This window comes from Zea mays, chromosome 8, assembly GCF_902167145.1.
Source record: "Zea mays cultivar B73 chromosome 8, Zm-B73-REFERENCE-NAM-5.0, whole genome shotgun sequence".
Taxonomy (NCBI): Eukaryota; Viridiplantae; Streptophyta; class Magnoliopsida; order Poales; family Poaceae; genus Zea; species Zea mays.
The window spans coordinates 46,034,049-46,051,520 of record NC_050103.1 but is presented as its reverse complement, the minus strand read 5'-3'; the positions used below and the strand labels follow the sequence as shown (position 1 = coordinate 46,051,520).

The 17,472-nt window shown below is 42.7% G+C and overlaps 1 pseudogene across 1 annotated transcript; it reads right to left on the bottom strand.

Moving 5' to 3' along the window:
* Nucleotides 1–226: 226 nt before the first annotated feature.
* LOC103635150 (uncharacterized) lies at nucleotides 227–2,995 on the bottom strand (annotated as a pseudogene). The gene is made up of 4 exons (NR_157301.1): nucleotides 2,873–2,995; nucleotides 1,802–2,016; nucleotides 811–906; nucleotides 227–690 (listed from the first exon to the last, which is right to left on the bottom strand). The product of NR_157301.1 is annotated as an uncharacterized protein (transcript).
* Nucleotides 2,996–17,472: the final 14,477 nt, after the last annotated feature.

Here is a 17,472-nt window from a genome sequence, read left to right as displayed (position 1 = left end):
ATAAACTTATGACATATATTTATGTCATAATTGTTGATGACATGGCCCATTGGAGATTTTTTTTCATGAAATATTATATATCCACACAATTTTTAATCATGATTGATTCATCATGCAAACAACATTTCATCAAACAAAATAAATAGTAATACCAAAATTATATCATCAAACAAAAATCCAGCACAAGTATTTAAACAAAAAAAACAAATTTAGACTCCAATAACATAAATCCTAATAATCATGTAACTTAAGCTCATATAACTTTAATCCTCGATCTGGTATGTGATGAACCTTGACACCATCATGTTGATATACATATTTAAGGAGGCACTTGGCTACGATTGATGCTTAAAATCAAACAAAGGAGGCTATTATTTTTTGCTATGAACTTCTTCAATTCTGCAATCTCATCAGATTGCTTAGGAATGGTCTCATCAGATGTCTGTGTCTTAAACTTCAAGCTTTGGACTTCATCCTGTAGTCCATCTTTTTCTTGCCTCTCAGTCTATAATTAAGACTCAAGTTGTTGCATCTTTGCTGAAACAATCCTTAAAGAGCTTCTGTTGGCGACGGCTAGGCCTACATTATGATGGAATCAAGTTGATTTAGGCAGCGCTTGGGAAACCACTTCTATTGATGAATACGGTGTCCATCTTCAACTGAGGCTGCCGCCATTGATTCCATATAAACCTAGCATATAAAGATCAACTTAGTGTATTGCAATTCCATATAAACTTAGCACACAGACATCGGCCTAGTGCATTGCATATTCAGAGGTAGAGGTAAAAGGGCAAAAAAATCTTACAGTACCTTTTTGGACAGTTTCGCTAAGTCCTTCTTGCTGCATTGCATCTACTTGAAAAGATCAATTGCACTAGGTTCTATATCTTTAAATTTATCTTGCTTCTGAAATGGTGTGAATTTATTATTATCAGCAAAGAACATTTATCACATGTTGGACATTGATTTGGTGAAGCATGCAGTATAAGATTACAAGAACATTCGTACAACAAATGAATTAACAAAGCATTGTATGTATTAGATATTAAATACAAAGACTTAATTACATGTATGCAAGAAGATCTGCATGTAGAAGCATCCACAATATCTTAGATGTAAAAATGTATGTATTATGAGCATTACCATTATAAGAGTAACCAAGTATATGCTGCAGCTATAACATATTTAATCAAGAGCAGTACTTGTAAATACACATTAGGTAGTCGAAGCATTCAAAAAATTCATGTTTTAGCTAGTACATGGATATTAGCATAATGCATAATTTTTTTCTAACAACAGAATACTTATTTGCAAGCTTGGACATGAACAATTAGCACGAGCATTAAAAATTTGTAGTTTTATTGGTATAGAAAAATCATAAGAAATCAATATATAGACAACCACGGAACCACTTGCCTTGGTCTCAAGTGGGATCCTTGCTCTCAGTCTGTCTTGGTGAACTAAGTTGTATAGCGGCATACATGCTTTGGGTGCAATCCTGGTTTGTGGCACCACAAGAATTTGGCAGTGTACCGGCCATTATGCTTTGGTTGGACTCTTGGTTTATGGTAGTACTCCTTCGTCTAGTGACTATAATTGGTTGTTATTGTACTTCATGTGCAACAACCCTTTTAGAGGCTATTGTATTTTTTGAAGAGAGTTCGACGCCATTGTCGGAGGGTGTGGCTACGTACAACCTTATCAACTAGGGATTCATGCATAGGTACAACACAATATACTATATATTTGATTGTGGAAGCAAAGGTAATGATAAATCATTGGAGGAAAATATGAATGTTACCTTACTAACCATCTCATCGTCAGAGCCCTCAATATCATCACCATCATACAGCGATCCAGATTCCTAAGGAGGAGCATCGTTTATCCTTCCACTCAGAATACTAGCCATCATTGATCGTAATTGAGAAAGCCCTAGCCGTTGCCTCATTTGATTGTTCTTCATGATTGTAATTGCTCTCTGCTTCTCATAGTCTGTAGGAGTAGGTTCTGTATCTTCTACAAATAAAATAATAAAAGAAAAATGTTACTAATACATATAAAGCATTATATTGTACTGATACTATTGTACGCATGCTTGTCTAATGTTTAATTGTCGATTCTTGCTATTTATCTATCAATAGGTTTTCTTATGCTAATATGTCAAATTATGGTACATTGGATTTAACTTTAGGATCCCTAAATATTCTATTTCTCTAATGTGTCACTCGTTGTTTTGTCAAAGTATATAATCTTGAGCCAAGAAAGTATAAGCATAGTAGATTGCTGCCATGAAAAAGTGTTGTTTTATATTGCCATGAAACAGTGGGTTTTTATCTTGTGGGCACACAGAGTTCAGCAACAGCTTCAAATCATGTGATGACCAACCATATGGGTTAAAGTTAACCATGTACAGAGTAAAAATTAGTAACCAATGTGGAAGTATTTGTGAAATAAAAAATATCATGCAACTAATTGAGTGCAGTGCACTATCTCATGAGGCGACTTATATAAAAAATGTTAGCATGGCGAAAATGTAGTGGTGAAGCCTAAAAAATGTAGTGTCGTGCCGCAATAAAGAAGTGCTAAAAATATTACCAACCTAAAAAGTATTAGCATGCAAAAGAATGCTGATATAAGCAAAAAAAATACTTTATTGAACTTCAAATCTTCAATGTGCCTTCGTGCTTAGGTGCCTGGAGCCGCTTTGCTGGTGCTAGCCTGATTGGAAGTGTCAGATGTGTGGAGAATTGCGAGCGCCAGTAATTGGCAACTGAAGACGCATCGCCATCCCGTCGCTACTGGGAAATGAAATGAGGGCTAGGGTTTGCCCCTTTCGGCATCAGGCTAGGGTTCATGCTTAATAAGAACTTACCCGCATGCCTCCGTGGGACTCGCGGCCCCTTCTTCCTCAGCGGCATCTTGAGGTTGTGACGAACATGCTCAGGTGATCTATCCTGCTGTGCCACCGACACGACTGGAGGAGGTTACGAGGAGCATGAAGAAGTGGCACAGTTTTTATGGGAGGAAGACTATAGAGGAAATTGAGCGTCGATTGCGGGGAGGTTGTGCCTACGCCGCCGCTATGTTTTTAATTTTTTGCATCGAGTGGTTTTATTTCCAGTGAATATGGTGCAAAACCATTCTAATACTATATTATGTGACCTAGGTATTAATTTGTTTGATACAAATTTAGTAATGGCGTATCGGTGGAAGGCATTGTAACTATTCGTTACCTAGCAGGTTCGACTCCCAACATTGTCTGACATTTTGCATTTTCACAAGCAAGTTTGATTTTTTTAATTTAAAAAATGTCACAAGCACATGGCACAACGGTGGTACAATTTTTCATTTGATTTTTAAAGCCCAATTTTATTTGAATTCTATTTCTATCTAATTTTACTACTACAAAGAACATTTTCATTTTAAAAAGATGGCACAAGAAAGTTTGTTTTTTCTTTTAAAATTTGGCACAAGCACATGGCACAACGATGGTACAACATCATTTGAATTTTTACAACCCAATTTTATTTGAATTCTACTTAATTTTACTACCATAAAGAATGTGAGCTTTTTATAACTCAAAAAAGAAAGACAGGCCATGGTGTCAGCATGGAATATATAACAATTAGTTTTAAAAAAACTATATCAAATATTTATGACCAACATATATTGTCATACAATATCATCATATATGATGTACAACGATTTATGACAATTCCATGGTATGACGCACTCATATTGTCATGACATATCGTCATAAACATGATAACACACAAAGTTATGACATTTTTTGTGACGGGGCTCAATTTTTCGTCACGAAATTGTTTTGATTCCTAGAAATCGTCATAAACGTAGTCACCTAGTGACGAATTCTACTATTGTCATTGAGAATTTGTCACAAAAGGTCATATGTGTTGTAGTGATTATTCATGATTATACTTTTGTTATCAGTTGTTATTTATTGTTCATGATAAGATCATTATGTTAATTGGAACATGGAGCGACCACCCGGGAAAACAGTGCTACCACAAGGGTTTGATGGGACGCCCTTGGCTAATTAACTAGGAAAGCTAGTGGAAGACTACATCACCTGAAAGGGGCAAGGGCAGTAGGGGAGTGGTCAGTGTGGGGAGGTCCTTGGTTGATTTTGCTGCAATGGCGGTCAGGCGAGGGATCCCTGCATTGGAGCTTCCTATAAACTGTAGCGGGTTTTCTGAAGCTAGTGGAACTTTGTAAAGGCCTCGTAGTGTTACCCTGCCTCGCTTCCTTGGTAGAGGTGTATGCGACCCGTACAACCCCGTGGCAAATGGGTAACATGACTTGTGGGTAAAGATGCGCAACCTCTGCAAAGTGTAAAACTGGTATACTAGCCGTGCTCACGGTCATGAGCAGCTCGGACCCTCACATGATTAACTTATGGAACTAAATTCAATTTGTCATATGCATTGCATCGCAGGTGATGTTGTTACTTTTGTTCTACTTCTTAATTGGGTTGGTATTTACTTATACTTAGTAATTGCTAATAAAATTTTGACCAACTTTGAAAGCAATGCTCAGCTCTAACCATCCTCTTTGGTAAGCCTTACACTTCACGTGAGCTCCCACCTTTGGCGAGTTCATGCACATTATTCCCCACAACTTGTTGAGCTATGAACGTATGTGAGCTCACTCTTGCTGTCTCACACCCCCCACAGGTCAAGAACAGGTACCACATGATGAGGCGCATGGAGGATGCTGTGATGAGTTCGTGAGTGGTCTAGGCCGTCGTCTCCCAGTCAACTTTGGGTTGCTGGACCGTTGTCTCCTTATAATGTAATTATTTATTTTGTATAGAATTCCTGTTATGTAGTAAAGATGTGACATTCGATCCTGTGCCATGATTCATCATATGTGTGAGACTTGGTCCCAGCACACCTGGTGATTATGTTCGCGCCCGGGTCTTGGTGCCCCGAAACCCGGGTGTGACAGCCTCCACGGCTCAAAGAGACGTGGTAAAACGGCCCAAGGCGTGGCACGACCGAATGAACGGCGGCAGCCACGGCGATGACCGTGCGACCACGTCGTCGGGCAAGTGGGTATGACGATAGGGCGAAATAGTGCCCCAAGTTCATCTTTTATGCCATATTTCTTACCCTATGTAGTTATCTGCACTCCACCGGGCACGAATCGCAGCGCCGGCGAGGATCGTGGCGCGGAGTCATCGGCGGCGAGATACAGCGAACCTGCGATCTGTTTCGGTGTACTGTACCATCAGAACTCCATTCAGAGTGCCTGACAGAGCAATTTGCAAGGCTTTGATCTCCGATTTCTATGTGGCAACTTGTAAATCCTTTTGTAACAAAGTTGTTAACCTATAATACAACTACAATTCGACTATAGGAACTTTGGCCATTTACTTACTTGATTAAGCTCCAATCAACTCCAAAGTTCTTCAGGGTTCACTGTCAGACCAACCTCAGTCTTGAGTGGTGACTGACAGCCAGACTTTAAGTCCATTTTACTCCAAATTTTGTATGTCACCAGGGCTTGGTCACTTAAGCAAAGTTTCAGTCCTATCATAGCTCTACAAATTTGATGTGTTGACCTAGGGCAAAATCTTTGTAGATTTAGAGATATAGAGCTCCAAAGTTTACCCCATCCAACTGAAATTCAGACTTAACCATATAGTGTTCATGGTGTTCTTTTGCAATTAAGTCCAAATTCCTCCATATTACTTGAGAATCCTTCAATATTAAAGTTACTTGGTTTGTGATGTTTTATCACTTTGCTATTTACACTTTGGTCCAAAAGTGACTAGAATTTACATTTACCCCCTAGGGTTCCAATTAGGGTTTTCTAGGGTTTATTTTTAGGGTTCGGGCACATTAGGGTTTTTGTGCCACTAAAGTTCATCAACTTTGATATCTTGTGAACATTCCTAATGGCTCTTGAGATTTTTTCTCATTTTGGCTTCACTTTAACCCATAGGCCTTAATTCCAGGGTTAATTACCCTACCCTAGGGTTAATCACACATCAAGTCCTATCATCCCAACTTGTTTGAAAATTTTACCTAGTGAATGCATTCTAGGTGTGACAAACAACATGAAATGTTAATGCACATGATGTTATTCTATAATTTTAGTGCCAGTAACACCAGGGGTGTTACAAGAATTACCCCACTCATGATCTGGAGCTAACAAAACTGGTTCATGCACTGAAGACCTGGAGACATTATCTTTATGGGCAAAAGTGTGATATCTACACGGATCACAAGAGCCTCAAGTATATATTCACTCTATCAGAGTTAAACATGAGGCTACGAAGATGGCTAGAATTGATCAAAGACTATGAGTTGGAGATCCATTATCACTCAGGCAAAGCAAATGTGGTTGCAGATGCCTTGAGCAGGAAGAGTCAAGTCAATATGTTGGTCGCTCACCCGATGTCGTTCGAGCTAGGAAAGGAATTCGATAGGCTAAGTCTTGGATTTCTGAACAACGCTTAAGGAGTGACAGTTGAGCTAGAACCCACTCTAGAACAAGACATCAGGAAAGGTCAGAAAGATGACGAGAAGATCAATGAGATCCGGCAACTAATCATAGATGGGAAAGGTCTGTAATTCCGTGAAGATGTAGAAGGAGTGATATGGTTCAAGGATAGGTTGTGCGTTCCCGACATCAAATCGATCCGAGAACTGATTCTCAAGGAAGCTCATGAGACAGCATATTCTATACACCATGGTAGCGAGAAAATATACCAATACCTGAAGAAGATATTCTGGTGGTACGGTATGAAAAGAGAGATAGCAGAGTATGTGGCCAGATGCGACAGTTGTCAAAGGATCAAGCAGAACATCAGAGGCCTGCAGGTTTGTTGCAGCTGTTGCAGATTCCTCAGTGGAAATGGGATGAAATTGGGATGGACTTTATAGTTGGTCTACCCCGCACTCGAGCTAGTTATGACTCCATCTGGGTAGTAGTGGATCGTTTAACAAAGGCGGCCCATTTCATACTAGTCAAGACCACCTATAACATTGCGGTGTTGGCGGAATTATACATGTCTCGGATTGTGTGCTAGCATGGTATTCCAAATAAGATAGTATCGGACAGAGGCACCCAGTTTACTTCTCATTTTTTGCAGCAGCTACATGAAGCTTTGGGTACACACTTGAAATTCAGTTCAGCTTATCACCCGCAGACAGATGGTCAGACTAAGAGAACCAACCAGATTCTTGAGGATATGTTGAGAGCTCGTGCTTTGCAAGACAAGTTAGGTTGGGACAAGAGGCTACCATATGTTGAATTCTCCTACAACAACAGCTATCAGGCCAGTCTGAAGATGTCACCATTCGAAGCGCTTTATGGGAGGAATTGTAGAACCCCGTTACATTGGGACCAACCCGGTGAAAGGCAGGTGTTCGGTCCGGATATTTTTGCTTGAAGCTGAAGAGAATATCAGAATGGTCCGAGAAAATCTGAAGGCAGCGCAGTCCATACAGTGAAGCTATGCTGACACTAGAAGAAGGGAACTCGATTTTGAAGTGAGAGACTATGTCTACTTGAAAGTGTCACCCATCAGAGGAACCAAAAGGTTCGGAGTCAAAGGCAAGCTAGCACCTCGATATATCGGGCCGTACCAGATTCAAGCAAGACGTGGAGAAGTGGCATATCAACTCAGCTTACTAGAGAATCTGTCCGCCATGCACGATGTGTTCCACGTGTCTCAATTAAAGAAATGCTTGCGAGTACCATAAGAGCAGTTGCCAACGGAAGACCTTGAAGTTCAAGAAGATCTGACGTACATTGAGAGGCCAACTCAAATTCTGGAGACAGCAGATCGGGTCACTCGGAGGAACACCATCAGGATGTGCAAAGTTAAATGGGGTCATCACTCAGAAGAAGAAGCAACCTGGGAAAGGGAAGATGATCTAAGAGCCAAGTACCCTGAACTCTTTGCTAGCCAGCCCTGAATCTCGAGGGCGAGATTCTTTTAAAGGGGATAGGTCTGTAACACCCTGAATTTGGGGGTATAAAATTTCTTTCTTATTATCATCCAAATTCAGGTGTTACTCTTCTCTCTCTCTCTCTTTCTCTTTTGGTTAGGGTTAGCTTAATTAGTAAGGGATTATTTATTCTATTTTTGAGAAAACAGATGAGTCATGAAATGTTGCATCATGTTGAGTTCCAAATATTCTTTGAATTGTTGCACATTTTTTATTTGGTTTGAATTTGGAACTTGATTTGAATTTGAATTGAAAACCCTAGAGAAAATAAATAGAAAAGCAATTAGAAATTCCCTAGAAAATAGATAAGCCAATTCAGCCCAAGTCAGCCCATTTAGCCCAGCCTGCGCGCGCGCCCGAGCTCGCGCGCCCTCGGTGCCTGACAGGCGGGTCCCGCCTGTCGGCGCCAACCTGCGCGCCCTCTCTCCCTCTCTCTCTCGCTGCCCCGTGGGCCAGGTTTGTCGGTGCCATTCCTCTCGCTCGTGCGCCTGCTTCTCTCTCTGTCCCGCCGACCCCATCTGTCAGCTCATCCCCAACCTATCGCCCACGATCCCCCGTCGTGGACGCGCCCACGACCGCGCGATCTCCGGCCACCTCCACACGTCCTCGCCCCTTTTGAGCCCCGTGCCCTGCTCGCCCACCTCCTCCCGCTCACTTGCGCCCTCATCCGAACCCTCTTGCCCTCTCTCTCGCTCTGCGCACGCGACCAGATAGCTCCGCCACCGCTCACCATGGACCACCGTCTGTTCTACGACCGTCGTGAGATTAATAATATTTATTACATGAATTCATCTCTGGTTTAACTTTTAGGTCTCAATGAAATGAATAGAATTAGGTTATGTAATTATGGACAACACTTAAAGAATAATCAATTTCTAAATGAGATTAGTTCATCTTATAATTTAATCTCTTTCTTTGTTTAATTACTACTTTGCCTTTTTGAGATGTGTTCCAAACACTTAGAGAGTAATCAACTCCTAATTAAGATTAGTTCAGTTTATAATTTGACCTCATTCTCCTTTATTTAATACTATACCATTTCAGATGTGACCCAATGTTTGTACATGTTTAATGTGATATTCATTTGTACTTTCCAAATGTATTGAATGTATGATCGCTTTATTTAGACAACGAGTAGCCCGTGGTTCCTGAGTGTGTTGCCGAAGATCCTCCTAAGCAACAACCTGGTGAAGGCAAGTGTCCTCTGACCAATTATGTCCTACTTTACTTTATAATTCACTGTCTCGCATTACATTATTGAAACTTAAGGATTGACTAGTCTGTATTTACCTTACCCTTGTTTACCTTTTTGGGTTAATCATGGTTAGCTTATGCTATTGCTTCAAATTAATCAATGAACATGATGTGATAATTTATGATACAATGATGTTATCTCGATGGGGGTTCTTGTGATACTATAGGGGACTCAGGTTGTTTCCTGAGTACCTCTCCGTAAGGACCTGTTTGGAGAGTGACAACCTAGGATAACAGTGCAACCATGAGGGTGGAATGGGACGCCCTTAGCTGATTAATTAGAGGAACCAGAGGAGTAGTTGGCTTCGCCGTAGGGCCGTCAATGGGGTCTAGGCACAGTACTTGCTCTGCCAAGGCTGGTTGCAGAGGTTCTTGATTTGGTTTTGTTAGTCACCCTTCTTTTGGGGAGATGTACTGTGTTTATCAAACTGGAGAAACCTAACGGGCGACTATGACCTCTGGGAAATCTTTGTAAAGGCTACATAGTGAGACCCTGCTAGGTCACCTTGGTAGTGATCAATGGGGAGGCTAGAACCTCGGGCAGAAAGGGAATCACGACTTGTGGGTAAAGTGTGCGACCTCTACTGATTGTTATAAACTAGTATATCAGCTGTGCTCATGGTTGAGAGCGGCCTTGGGATCCTCTTTGATTAGAAGAACTTTGGTTACTTTTATGATGATGATTAGCAATGATGGTTATAAAGTTGATCTCTGGTATCTCCTCTTGGAGGGAGTGCTTCTGGGTAATAACTGAGTTTATTACTAAAAGTTGGCTCTACTTATAGTAATAAAACTTGACCAACTAAAAGCAACTGCTTAACCTTAACTCCACATATAGCTAGTCCACTTAATGCCAAATGGGACATTTGCTGAGTACGTTGATGTGTACTCACCCTTGCTATACAAACCACCCCACCCCAGGTTGTCCCCACTGTACTTAGTGCTAAGGAGGTGATGCTGGCAACATGGAGGACTTTGAGGAGTTCCAGGACTACAATGAGTTCTAGATTATTTTAGTGGCAACCCCCCAGTCAGCTGCCTGTGTAGGCTTATCTACTACGTTTTGTATTTTTGCACTTTGATATTAATGTTAAAGACAATGGTTATGTATTAGACTCTGTGGATGTCTTGGACATCTTGATGTAATTAAAGTACCTTTCCGCTATTTACTTTGAGCATTGTGTGATGATGTCTAATTATGTAATCGTTGTGTACGCGAGTTCTAATCCTAGCACATACATGGTTCGCATTCAGTTTACCTTCCAAAACTGGGTGTGATAGTTCAGCAATGCAGCGGCTATCACGTGCACGCTCCCTACACCCGTGGCGTAGTTCAGACCTGAGTCGCTCCACTCTATCCTCCAAATCCCTTATGGGGTCGTTGCTTCCACTACTGCTTCCTTCATGTCTAGAGGCTAGCTGATGCCGGGGTACACCATGTGGCCCGGTTGTTTTGCGCTGAGTGGTCTTGGATCGAGCCATATCTCCATAATAGGGAAAATTTTATTTAGTGTAGTTTATACATGATGCATGCATAATCTAATAATCATGGGATCAACTTTTCATTGATCCCCTATTTCTGGCACATACCTTTATTTAGCACTCTGTTACCCAACTTTAATAGGTAAGTGACTACCAGAAAGTGGTAAGATAAGAATGAAAGAATATTCAAGGTAAGCATTTTTAAATTCTTTTGAAGTACTACGTAATGTCCGGAGAGACGGGCTTCGCTCCGATACCAGCTGTGGCAGAACCTCCCAAGGTATTAGGCCCACCTACAGATGTCCTTGTCCCAAGGACCTCAGACAGTCATGCAGGTGCACGCAATAACTTGGTAAGTTCGGTTATCTATATCATCGTTGTGGCGGAACTGCCCGAATTATTCCAACTTAAGTGTCCAAATCCCGCCTTAGAGGCTAGATCACACTTAAATGGGAATAACCCGTCAATCCCTCGGATCTAGTCCGACACGGCCACTGACAGGATCAAGTACCACAATCTCACTCGAAGGTGAGTCACAGAGCAAATACAATAAAGCATAAAACCATACATGTCACAGTGTTAAATTATTACATCACCATCATCATCATCGGAGTTTTGCAAAAGTAACCATCATTGTTCGAAATGCAGCGGAATAAGACTAACGATAAATAAACAGAGAGATGGGGAAGCCTGTCCCATCACTCCTCATGCTCCTCCTCAGCCGAGGCAGGGTCCCACTCGACAGTCCAACCCGGTGGCAGGGTGGTCGGCCAAGTGATCCCAGCAACCATCTCCTCCAGAGAACCTGTAAAAATTATGCCACAAGCAAGGCTGAGTATACTAATACTCAGCTAGACTTACCCGGTGTGAGGAGTCTACTCCTCTACCTCTAGACATGCAGCTGTTTGGCTGTGGGGTTTGGTTGCCAAAAGCACTAGCTGAGTTTCTAAATCAAGATTTTAACTTAGTCAAAGTTAAGTGTGACTCTCTTAAGGCTAAAAGTGAACTATCTACTCATACATGGTAGCAAGCATTGTTAACAATCAACATCTTATCTCAACTCATCATATTTCCACTTATTACTCAATGTAGCAGCATGGATCAAGCAGTCTCATTAACTGCGAGAAGCAGACGATTCGAATCGAGTTTTTAAACCTTGCAAGGTAAACCTAAACACACGACATGCAGGGGCACTCCGTCCCCACACACATCAACCGTCCCCATCGATTCCCCGTCAGCAGAACAGGGCTCACCGCCTTGGCGTACAATGCCTCACTGACCCCGACTGGCCGTCGTGCAGTGACCGCACTTGTACCCACCATAACCGGAATGGGAGACCTCGTCTCAGGTCGCGTGAGGGGCAAAGTCTACTGCCAGGTTCAATCAGGTACTAGGCTTACCGATTTACCATATTTCTCGGTATGTGTTTAGTACGTTCAAACGCTTGACACACGGTACCACACCTTAATCCTTATTCCATTTTCATCTCGTATACAACCAATCCCCATGGATTGTTGTCCAAAAACCAGTATCATGATAATGTGAAAGTGGGTACAATCAATTCCCTGATCTCGCGCGAGTGCTAGAAAAATCACTCGTCTTCTACCGAGACCCTATTTAAATAAAGCAACTACTCGACCTGTCGTACTAGTACTCATTTCAAAAGGATTCCTGAGATCATGCAACTAGGGTTTCAACCAACTCCTACACTTAAGTGCACAATACAAGCCTACAATCATTAAGTGTAGTAAAATAGCATATAAAACAGGTTATGCATAAAACCGGGGCTTGCCTTCCAAAGCAGTGGCAGGCAGGTCCTCCTGAGTTGGCTCTGGTGCTGGATCTGGGGCTACCTCCTGAGCAGCTCCTTGCTCCGGCACGAGGATGTACTCTCCGTCAGCAAGATTACAGTCTATCGAAATGCAATGAACATGTATGTCATGATTATGCATGATTTAAGAACATTAAGTTAAAGAAACTAAGTCGAGAAGTAACTTAGGGTTTTCTTAGTTATGCGGGGCTCCTAGTGGTACATGGATAGACTGATTACTCTTTGGACTTAAGTTTTCTTTTTAGGATAACATAGTGGATTTATATTGCCTTGATACATTTGAGTGGACAGTAATAAAGTTTTTCAGGGACAACCCTTATTCATATCTTTTATTTCTCTTCCCTTAATTTCCATTTGGGTTTTCTAGGGTAGGTTTGAACTACAACAGGGTTTTAAAAATTTCCAAAAATTCTGCAAAAATTACAGTGGATTGTCACTGGCTATTTTAGCTTATTTTAAGAATTTGAGGCTTAAAGTATAAAAGTTAGGCCTTAGACACAAATAACAAAAGTTAGGTAAAAAGGGGCACTTTACACTATACCTCCTAGTTAGGGTTAGGCTCTGTCCTAAAGTTTATTTTTGTTGACACCCTCTGGTGATAATAGGTCTTTGTGCTAAATATCACAGGAAACTATAGGGTGGTTAATTAGTTATGATTTTCCCAAGTTTAATGTCAAAAAGGCACTTTCTACTACCTTATTATTTGAAAAATGTCAAACAGCAGATTTCATATTTTTCTTAGGTTCTTTCTATTAAAACAATAGTTATCCCAAGGGTGGGGGTGTTTTCACCTTGGGGTTATTTTTGTGGAGTTTTTCTAAGTTATCCTTGTTTTATTCATTTAAAAGAGATCTTAATTATTTTACACTAAAACAGGGCATGATATATTTTTCTAGTGAACTACATTAACTAAGTATCTCAACAAAAATAGGGGTGCCCTCTGGTTCAATATTTTTGTCACCTTTCCTATTTTTCTTAAACTTAAGCACATTATGGAATAAAGGGTAAAACTGATTTAAATGGAGTAGACAGAGGGGTTTAACATTTTTAAACAGGTTAGTAGGTAAATGAAAACTTCTCCAAATTTTTCTAACCTTAGTCAAATGTCCTAACTATTTTTCTTACTATTATTTAACTTTTGGCCAAAGTTAACATTAAATCAGATCTTTTAAATTTTCCACAGCACCAAGGGGTTTTATATTTTTCCTACATAGGTTACATGATTTAGAGTCTGGCAAAATTAATTTGACCAAATTTGGATAAACCAAACAGAAGTTATGGGTTTTTAAAGTTTTTGTTTGAATTTAAAATAGATTTTAATTAAGTTTTCCTGGAAAATCAGTTTGCGCCGAGGCCCCTGGGTTTAAAACAAATCAAACCTCACAGATCTACCCTTTCGGCACTATTCACCTGAGTCTCTGGCTTTGCACTTAACCCCCTGGGATTCTTTCCCTCTCACCCGCGGTCCCTCCCCCTACTGAAACAGTAGCCGCGGTAAAAGAAAGGGCGGCGCGGCTTACCGGCGGCGAGGTAGGTCCGGCGAGGTGGTCGGTGAGGTTCAGGAGGTCGCGACGGTCACGGCGATGTGCGGGTTGGCGTCAGCGGCGGTCGGAGCTGCTCGGTCCACGTGCGCAGGCGGCGGAGGTCGACGGCGATGCCTGCTCCGGCCAAACCACGGCGGGGGAGTTCAATCAATGGGCACGAGGAGCTCCACGGGATGACACAGAGGCCATATGCGCGAGGAATCGGAAAATGGCAAAGGGGTTTACCCGGTCCACGCGCGCCGGCGGGTTCGGGAACTCCGGTGAGCGCGATTCGGCTTTTCCGGTGACGTGGGCTCTCGGTTCAAGCTTGAGCCAAGCTCACGGTCTCACCAGGAAGCTATTTGGGTGTTTGAATCGAACGGAGGGTGGCTGGAGAGGGGTTGGCCACGGCGGTGGTGCTCGGGCGGCACTGGCGGTTCGCGGGGAGGTCGCCGGAGGCAACGGCTGGCTCGGGCAAATCCGGCGAAGTACGGACGAGGCAACGGGGGAAGCAACCGAGCGCTGGGGCGGGTTTTATAGCCTTGGCGCGGGCGTGGCCACGGGGGGGCCGCGGGCGCGCGGGGGTTCGCGCACCGGCGTGCACTGAGCGCGCCCCCGGGTGCCAGCATGCGTCGAACACGTGGATGGTTGCGTCTGCCAATGTTCAACGGCCGGTTTGAGCGCCAAGGCGTGCATATCTCGGCAAGGTCACTGTGTACGGTCACTTCTCTGCTCCAAATCCTACCTTTTTGTTGTGGGTTCCAAGTCGAGATCTGGTCTGGACAGAGAGATAGAGAGGGGAGAAGTTTGCTGTGTCAGCAGGGTCCAAACCGAGACAAAAGGGGTGTCAAGTCGTGTCTAGAGCCCTAGGATAGGTGTCACCTCTTTCCAGGGTGTTCTAGGGTTAGTTTGGCGCCTTTTTGTCAATTGGGTCGACAGATTTTGAAGAGGGGATCAAGGTGAACATGAGAGATCTTTGCTTAGGGGTTGGTTTTTAACTTAGGCAAAATCTGCATTTCCCCCCTTGTGTTCAACCCTTGGTGATCTTTTTAGGACTTTTCTGCAAACTTTTTGTGGGTACTTCCTTACTATTAATGGTAGGTTATTGAGTGTATTACAACTTTTATATTTGGTCCAAGCCATGGTCTTGATGTTTACATGCTCTTTTGATCATGGCTTCAATTTGGGTTATAATTACCTATGGGGGTTTTGCTCTAGGGTTTTGGGAGATCCCCACTTAGATGTGCATGATAAGCTAGGGCATGACATCCAAAGTGGATTACTCTTGCTTAGGACCTAGAATTTCAAGTGTGGCACACTTTGCCCAAATTAATCTTCATGTGATAATGGGTAAAGGGGAAAACTCTAGCATGGACACCCTGAGTAACACCTGGGGTGTTACAGCCCTCCCCCCTTAAAGGAATCTCGTCCCGAGATTTAGGTAGAGTCCCTTGGAGGGTGCTGAAAGGTGTGTTGGTGCTACTCTTTCTTTATACTCAAATTTCTCTTGTTAACTGCTCTTCGAATGTCATTCTCTTTGCAACTTCAGAAGGAAGCCCTTCTTAAGTTAAATCCACAACTTAGACTATTCTTATTATCTAAGTTTTTCTTATAATTGGATTCAAAGGGCAGGTGGGGGTTTCTGGGGTTACGTACCGACTCCTTTGGGTAGAAAGTCGGGGAAGCGAGAGCGTAGAAAATCCTCAGTCTCCCATGTAGCTTCTTCTGCTGAATGGTGACTCCACTGAACCTTATACATTCTGACCGACCTTGCCCGAGTTGATCTCTCCTTTTGATCTAACACCTTGACGGGGTACTCTTGATAAGACAACTCTGGTTCTATCTCAATGTCTGGTTCCGGGAGTACTTCAGTGGGTAGACGAACGCATTTCCGCAGTTGAGATACATGGAACACATTATGAACTGCCGACATGTGAGGTGGCAATTCCACTTGATAGGCTACGGGTCCACAAGCTTCCTTGATCTCATAGGGTCCAATATAGCGAGGAGCTAACTTGCCCTTGATCCCGAATCTCTGAACGCCCTTGGTGGGTGATACCTTAAGATAGACATGATCTCCCACCTCAAACTGTAGAGGCTTCCGCCTCTTATCATGATAGCTTCTTTGCCTAGCCTGAGCAGCTTCCAAGTTCTTGGTAATGACCCTGACCTTTGCCTCTGCCTCGAGTACTAAGTCTGGCCCAAAAATTTCTCTTTCTCCTGCTTGAGACCAATTCAGTGGGGTCCTACACCTTCTCCCATACAATGCCTCAAAAGGTGCCATCTTCAGACTGGATTGATAGCTATTGTTGTAAGAAAATTCTGCCAAAGACAGACACTTATCCCAATCTTTTCCATAATGCAGTGCACAGGCTCGCAACATATCTTCCAAAATTTGATTCACCCTTTCTGTCTGACCATCGGTTTGTGGGTGGTATGCTGAGCTTCGGATGACATGGGTTCCAAGTGATTCTTGCAGTTTCTCCCAAAAGCGTGCCACAAACAGTGCTCCTCTGTCAGATATAATGGTCTTGGGAATGCCATGCAATCTCACTATCTGATCAACATAAATTTCAGCGTACTTCTCTGCCCTGTGGGTGGTATGCACTGGCAAGAAATGAGCAGTCTTGGTCAGCCTGTCCACGATAACCCAAATAGAATCATGGTGCCTGGAGGTATTGGGTAATCCCACTATGAAATCCATGCAAATGTCCTCCCATTTCCAAGATGGTATGGGAAGGGGTTGCAAAGGGCCTGCTGCCTTCAAGTGACTAGCCTTTATCCTCTGACAAGTATCGCACTCGGATATGTACTTGGCAATTTCCCTTTTCATCCTAGTCCACCAATATAAAGATCTGAGATCATGATACATCTTGTTGCTACCAGGGTGCATGGAGAATTTGGAAAGGTGAGCTTCATCCAGTATCTTCTTTCTGAGCTCAGGGTCCTTAGGAACAACCAATCGATCTCCAAACCATAGGATTCCCTTGCTGTCCTGCCGGAAACACTTGTACTTCTCTGCCTTTTGCTTGATCATATTCTTGATAACCTGAACTCCCTTATCCTCAACCTGAGCCCTTACTATCTGTTCTTGCAATGTGGGCTCCACCGAGATATAGCTTAGGTTACCCGAAGGAACAACTTCCAGGTTCAGTTTGCACAATTCATCACACAGGGTGGTAACTCCCACATCCATGCTTATGCAATTACACTGGCCCTTTCTGCTTAAGGCATCTGCCACAACATTGGCTTTACCAGGATGGTAATGCACTTCCAAATCATAGTCCTTGATCAACTCTAACCATCTCCTTTGCCTCATGTTCAGATCTGCCTGAGTGAAGATGTATTTGAGGCTCTTGTGATCAGTGTAGATGTTACAGTGAGCTCCCATCAGGTAGTG